Below are 8,151 nucleotides of genomic sequence, written 5' to 3' on the forward strand. Positions count from 1 at the left end.
AATAGCCTCATTCTATGTGCCACACACTATTCTAAACATGTATTTATGTAACCCTCACAACACTACTATTAGTAAGAAACACATACCATCCCATGTTATGAGGAAAAAGAGGCACAGAGAGATTAAGAAAATAGTCCACAGATCACACAGCTAGTAAGTGCCACAGCTAGGATTTAAACCCAGGGAGTCTGACACCCAACTTAGAGTGTCAGGGGCGGGAGGAAGGAAATTGTATCCATTACAATAAAACATATGATCTAGCGAGCTGGACATATGACACTCTGGTCCATGAATTCTGTCTTATTAAGATAGTGATGTGGAGGCTACCCGGTAATCGGAAGAATTCTTGGGGAGCAAAAATGTGGCATATTTGCCAAGTATTTAAAATATTTAAATGGCACCTGAAAGATGCTGAGTCGGGGTGCATAGTGCCCTAGTCTGATTCATTGAGCAGTAACATTAGTTTGAGACCAACTTTGTTTGAATAGTATTAACTTTCCTCATGTACAATGGTATCGTGAGGGTTACAGCAAGGCCACATTGGCCTGGGATTGCTCTCAGTAAATTTTCTCATCACTGGGGACATCTGAGGAGGAGAATAATATTTCTGTGATTTCCAAATACTCAGGAGCAATTGTGATCATCTCAGTACCAGGTCTATATGCTATCCAACAAGGGAAAAGCATGTTCTGAAGATCAAATTATATATTAATGTATTGGGTGGTACTTTCTAGTTATTAAAGCAGGTAGCGTGAATATATTTTTAGCATGTTCGATTTCCTTTTTTTACAAGCATAATTTTACATAGCTTTTAAAATGTTATCACAATTTTCTGATAATTATTTTTTTCTTTCTTTTTGATTGTTTTCTCTCCCCTTATCACCGCTTCTACAAGAAACCAGTATTAAAAAAAAGTTTGTTCTTTCACATTTTCTATATATTAATCTTATGCTACAGATAAATAGATGATACATAGATTTATATCCACACCTATTATAAATAGATATACAATCGGTATTGTTTGTAAACATAATACAATTTTATGAAGCTTTCCCCAACTTGAGTTTCTTATTCAGCAATACCTGTGGAAATCCTTCTGTTATCTGGTATAATTCTGTTTTATTCTCTATAACAGCTGTGTAATTTTCAATTTGGAGAATATATCATTGTGTAGACATTTCCTTACTTATGAGCATTAACTTTTTGATTTTTGAATTTATTTATTTATTGCTGCTGCTGTATGTAAAATTACAGTGATAATTCTAGCTCATAGGTTTAGGTACTGGTGCTTTTAGTTCCATGGAATAAAACTCCAGGAATAGAATTTTTGCATCAATTTTTTTAAATAAATGCTTTTGGATTGCTTTCCAAAAGTCTTTAGTTTTATGCATTTCTACCAGCAATATATGAGTACTTTTTTCATTATGTCATAACCAGGCATGTTATAAAATTTCTCAATTTTTACCAGTTGCAAGAAATGGGAGGAATATCTTGTGCTAATCATGTATTTTATTTTCTGTATATTGAAATATATTTGAAATGTAACATTAGGAAAATTTGGTGTACAACCTGTTGATTTGATACATTTATATATTGTAATATGATTATCATTGTAGCAATAACTACTCTATCACATCACATAATTATTTCTTTTTTTCTGGTGGGAAAAGTTAAGATCTATTCTTTTAGCAAGTTTGATTATTATATTATTGTTTATATTCACTATGCTATACATAAGAACTCCAGGACTTATGTCTCTACTAGCTGCAAGTTTGTACCCTTAAGCAACATCTGTCCCCAACTCGAGCCCCCGGTAACCCCCATTTTACTCTGTTTTTATGAATTTGGTTTTTTTTTTAAGAATCTACATGTAAGTGAAATCATACAGTATTTGTCATTCTCTGTCTGACTTTACTCACCGAGCATAATGTCTTCGAGGTACAAACATGTTGTTGCAAAATATCAGGATGTCCTTCTTCCTCGTGGCTGAATAATATTCCATTGTGTGGAATTTATCACATTTTCTTTATCCTTCCATATCTTGACTATTGTGATAAATGTTGCAATAAACATGAAAGTGCATATATCTCTTCGACATCCTATTTTCATTTACTTTAAGCATATACCCAGAAGTGGGATTTCTGGATCATATGGTAGTTCTATATTTAATTTGTGAGAGACTCCATACTATTTTCCATAGTGGCTGTACCAATTTACATTCCCACTAACAGTACACAAGGATCCCCTTTTCCCCACATCCTTGCCAACATTTATCTTTTTTCTTCCTCATAGCCACTCTAACAGGTGTGAGGTGATAGCTCACTGTAGTTTTGATTTGCATTTTCAAGGTGATTAATGAAAATTGAGCAATTTTCATGTATCAGTTGGCCATCTGAATGTCTTTAGGAAAATATCTATTTACTTCCTCTGCCCTTTTTTTAATCAAGTTGTAAGGTTTTCTTGCGTTGGTGTTTTTGTTGTTAAGTTGTATGGATTCTTTATATATTAACATTTTATCAGATATATAGTTGCAAATATTTTCTCCTGTTCTGTAATTGCCTTTCATTTTGTCGATTGTTTCTTTTCTTGTACAGAGTTTTCAAATTAGACAAAATCCCACTTGGTGATTTTTGCTTTTGTTGTTTATATTTTGGAGTCATATCCATTGCCAAGACCAATGTCGAAGAATTTCTTCCCTACATTTTCTTAAGGAGTTTTATGGTATCAGATCTTATGTTTAAGTCATTGATCCATATCTAATTAATTTTTGTTAGTGGTATAAGATAAGGGTCTAATTTCATTTTTCTGCATATGCATAACTAGTTTTTCCTACATCTTTTACTGAAGAGACCATTCTCTCCCCATTGCATTGTGTGTTCTTGGCTATTTATCAAATATTACTTGACTGTGTATACGCAGGGTTTCATTCTGGGCTCTCTGTTCTATTCCAATGATCTATGTGTCTATTTTTATGCCAGTGCCATACTGTTTAAATTAATATAGCTTTAGAGTATAGTTTGAAATGGAGAAATATAATGCTTTTGGTCTGGCTCTTCTTTCTCCTGGATTGTTTTTGGCTATTTGGGGTCTGTTGCAATTCAAAGAAAATTTTAGGATCATTTTTCTCTTTCTGTGAAGAATGTCACTGGTACTTTGATAGGGATTTCATCGAATCTATACATGGCTTTCAGTAGTATGGACATTTTAATAATATTAACTCTTTCAATGCCTAAACAGGGGATGTCTTTCCCTGTGTTTGTGTCTTCTTCAATACCTTTGAACAAAGTCTTGTAGTTTTTGTCATACAGATCCTTTATTTCCTAGGTTAAATTTATTCCTAGGCATTCATTGATTTTGATTCTATTATGAATTCTTGAATAGTTTTATTTATTTCTTTTTCTGATGTTTCATCCTTATTGCATAGGCATGAAACTGTAAATTGTTCTTGTGTCTTGCAACTTTACTGAAATTGTGTCCTATTCTAAGATCTATCTTGGAGAATATTCTGTGCATTTGTAAAGAATGTGTATTCTGCTACTGTTGGATGGAACGTTCTATATATGTCTGTTCAGTCTATTTGGACTAACGTATGGCTCAGTTCCAGTGTTTGTTGCTGATTTTCTGTCTGGATGATCTAACCATCGTTGAAAGTGGGGTAAAGTCTCTTATAATTATTTAATTGTTGTCTATTTGTTTTTTTTTTTTTAGATCTGTTAGTATTTGTTTGATATATTTAGGTGCTCCGATGTCGAGTGTCTATATATTTTCGTTTCTTATATCCTTAGAATTGTATTGACCCCTTTATTATTACATAATAATCTTCATTGTCTCATCACCACTTTTGGCTTTAAGTCTACTTTACTATAAGTATGGCTATCATCACATTCTTTTAGTTTCCACTTTATGGAATATCCTCTTACTTTCCTTTATTTTGAGCCTATATATGTCTTAGAACTGAAATTAGTCTCCTATAGGCAGTATATAGTAGAGTCTTACTTTTTTATCCATCCATGTACTCTCTGACTTTAGATTGGTGAATTCAATCTGTTTCCATTTAGAATGATTATGGATGTGTAAGAACGTACTTTTGCCACCTTATCATTCGCTTCTTATTTTTAATGTTTCTTTTCCCCTCTGTTTCTGCCAACCTTTGTAATGTGGTAGTTTTGCATGGTAGTATACTGTTTCCCATTTTTATGTGTCATAAATCTGTACTAGAGATTTTCCTTGAGGTCCATGAGGCTTATATAAAACAGCCTATCGATAAAATAGTCCATTTCATGCTAATAGCAACCTATCTTCACTTGCCAATAATGGCCCCACCCTTTTCCTCCTCCCATTTTATATTTTCAATGTCACAATTTACTTTTTTATGCTACGCATTCATTAACGAGTTATAGTAACTATAAGTATTTTAACACTCTTTTCCTTTAACCTTTATACTATAGTTCAGTGGTTAATATGACATTCAATTATAGAATTGGATTTTTCTGAATCTGACAATATATTTCTCACCTTTTCCAGTATATTATATACTTTCATAAGTATTCACATCGCTGCTTAGTGCCTTTTCGATTCACCTTGAAGAACTCCCTTGAGCCTATCTTGCAGGACAGATGTACTAGAAATGAACTCCTTTAGCTTTTGTTTGTCTGGAAAAGCCTTTATTTCTCCTTCAACCTGATGAATAACTTTGGCAGGTAGAGTATTTCTGGATGGCAGTTTTCAGCTTTCAGTGCCTTGAATATGTTATTCCACTCTCTGCTGGCCTGTAGGGTTTATGCTGAGAAATTCACTAATAGCTGAATGGAGGTTACTTTGCAAATTATACTCTTTTGTTCCTTGGTGACCTTTAGTATTCTTTCTTTACTATTGGTTTTTGATAGTTTTCTTGTAATTGTCTTAGAGAAGATCTTTTGAGGTTGAGATAATAGAGTGATCTATTAGGTTATCGAACTTGGATGTCCAAGTCTTTCCCATTTTAGGGATGTTTTCATCTATTAGTTCTTTAAATAAAATTTCTGCCCCCTCTTCCCACCTTTCCCCTTCTGGAATTTTGATTATTCTGTAGTCTGCCTTTTTGGTTGAATCTCATTAATCAAATGGCTTTTTGCTCATTTTCATTCTTTTCTTTGTTCTCTTGCAGCTATGTTTTTCCACAATTCCTGTCCTCTAAGTCATTTATTCCATCTTCCATCTGCTCTACTCTACTTCACATGCTCTCTATTATACTCTTCACCCCATTTATTAAATGCTTCAACTCTAGAATTTCTGTTTGTTCCTTTTTTTATGATTTCTATCTCTTTCGCAAAGAGCTCATTTAGTTATGTAACTTTTTCCTAGTGAAATTGAATTGTCTTTCTGAGTTTTTTTATAGCATGTTGAGTTACTTTAATACAGCTATGTTCAATTCTTTATCAGCTAGGTTACAGTATTCTATGTCTTTGGGTTCAGTTGTTGGAAAATTATTGATATCTTTAACAGTAATATATTTCCCTGATTTTTAAAGCTTCTCTTCTTTTTGCATTGCTGCTTTGCATTTAAAGTATCTTTACCTGTTATCTTCAGATGTGTCACTATTCCTTGCTGTGGCCTCTCTGGGATTTTCTAGGCTTAGTATGAATAGGCCTGCTTCGTTCCTCTTGTTCCTTCTCATGGCAGAATTCCTAACCATTGTGTTTTATTCTTATAACTCACCAAGCTGGCTGCAGGAAAACCCCCTTTTTTTTTTCTAAACGATGGCACTGTAGCTCCCACTTGAGGTTCCTTTATTTGTGAACACTTTGATCACCTGACCTGTTCTCACTACCTCACTCAAGAGCGCACATAAGAATTCAGATGCAGAGTGGGGAGAGGTGTGGGTTTAGCACTTGGGGCATTGGGAGACCTGCAGACAGGTGGGGAGATCCTTGAGTTGGGTAGTCTCAGAGGTTTGTGGGTAGACTTCCTGCTGATGTCCTGAAGCAAACAGCAGGAATCATGTTTCATAATGCCCTTTGATATTCTTATCTGCTTCCTTTCCTTTCTCCTCCCTCCCCCTAGCCATGGAGGACGCACCTCAGAAATCAAGGTACTGCTAAAGAGAGATGGATTTCTCTGGCCATGACCCACACAACTGGGATAGTCAGGCAGTCACATACCACTTTCTATCTCCTCCATTGACGAGGTCACCACATTCACCTCCTCCATGAGAGAGGTAACTACTGTCACTGCAGGACTGCTTAGCTCCATGCAGTGCCACCCTGAAAAGGAGAACAGCTCTAGGGGAGTTCCTACTTTTTCTCTGCAGCCGAACTTGTCTCTATCCCACTCCGGTGGCATGCTAAAATCTCTCCTCAGGCAATTGGATTTTTACAAATTCTGTCTCATGAATGGGTATCTGCCCAGGTCAGCACTGTCCAGATATCCTCCCCGTGACCCAGCTATGGTGGTTGGGACTGGTTTGCCCCTTTTGACCTACAGCCCCTAACAAGGTCTTATTGTTTAATTTATTTTCAAATGTACAGTGGGCAAGGGTCCCCTGGTCCTTTGGCATGCAGTGCTGAAAAACTTTTATTCACCTGTAGATGTCTAATTATTTGCTAAATGAAGGAATGAGAAAAGAGGAATGACAACACTGCCAGGATACTGACATCACTTCCATATTCGACACCTTAAAAGCCTTTCTGGCCTGGGAAAATTGGCTCTCCCTCATCCAGAAGCACACCTTTGATATGCAAACGAAATAATCCAGAGTTAAACCCCCTCTCTCTGGCCTGTACACAAACAGGGAGGTGGGGGTGGGGGGGGTGGCGGGTATTAAGATTTACTGGCACCTAATCATCTAGGGCCAGGTGCTTGACAACTAGTTACCACCTTAATAGCCCAAAACTGAACAAACCCGCACAACATATAAGTATAATTTCAGATCGATCATGGATCTTACTATAAAGGTTAAATTTTATGAAGTTCCTGAAAGAAACATGGAGCCTTCTTGACCTTGAGTTGGCAAAGCTTTTCTGGCCAGAGAAAGTTCTAATAATAATAAAATAATAATAATATAAAAATAAAAACAATAATAATAATAAATGAGACAACACTAATTTCAGAAAACACCATCAACATGCTGAATAAGAGTCACAACTGAGAAAAAATATTCACACATATAACTGACAAAGAACTGCTATCCAGAAGAGAGATATATCTACTACTCGATAATAAAAAGAAACACAGCCAAACAAAAAATGGATAAAAAACTTGATAGACACTTGAACAATGAATATCAAAAACTGGCCAGTAAACTTGTTTAAAAAGTTTTGAAAACATTTTCTTTTAGGAAAACACAAGTAAAAACCTAGTTAGGTATAAAAATTTATGCTAAATCCCAGTGATAAGACCTCATGGAATGGCTAAGAAGAAAAAGTATAGGCAATAAAGTGGAGCAACTATAACACTTAAACATTAACAATGGGAGGCTATAACGATACAGTCATATTGGAAAAATTTGGTGCTTTTATAAGAATTTAATATACAATAAATTGCTAAGGATTAAAATGGGAGACAATTTTATAAACACAGACAATTTTTATAAATCTCATAAAAATTACATTAAGGACATAGGTGAAATACAAGGGCAAGTTGTACTGAGGAACAGAAGTCTTCATGAAGCATGTAAATTGAACTCCCCTTTCCCCTATTCTTTGCTCACATCCAGAATCCTGGCAGTCACGCACTGCAACCAGGCAGAAGACCTCAGTTTACTCATGTGAGAGATATGGAACTACCCAAGTTGATTACCTTCGGGTCCACATGCATTCTCACTTAATTAACCCAGAGAGAAGAACTGAAAGTCACCGGCCACACTCAGGCACAGAGAGCTCCCTCCCACTCACTTGTTTCCTTCCTACCGCACACATAGAATTTGGCAGCCAAAGACCACTTGATGCCTGAGGACATCTGCTAGCAGGAAAGATAGAGGAAAAAACAGACACGTGGGAACAAGGGACAAAGAAAAAACAATATTCATAGGCATAGGAAATCATCAGATACACATCTATTAATGTCTTAAATGTGATTAGAGAAGTTGTATCTCTTAAGGACTATCTATATACATATGTACGAACGTATATTATAGATATGTGTATATGTATGTGTAAGTGTATGTGTATATGT

Source organism: Pteropus vampyrus, unplaced genomic scaffold (assembly GCF_000151845.1).
Source record: "Pteropus vampyrus isolate Shadow unplaced genomic scaffold, Pvam_2.0 Scaffold1000004713, whole genome shotgun sequence".
Taxonomy (NCBI): domain Eukaryota; kingdom Metazoa; phylum Chordata; class Mammalia; order Chiroptera; family Pteropodidae; genus Pteropus; species Pteropus vampyrus.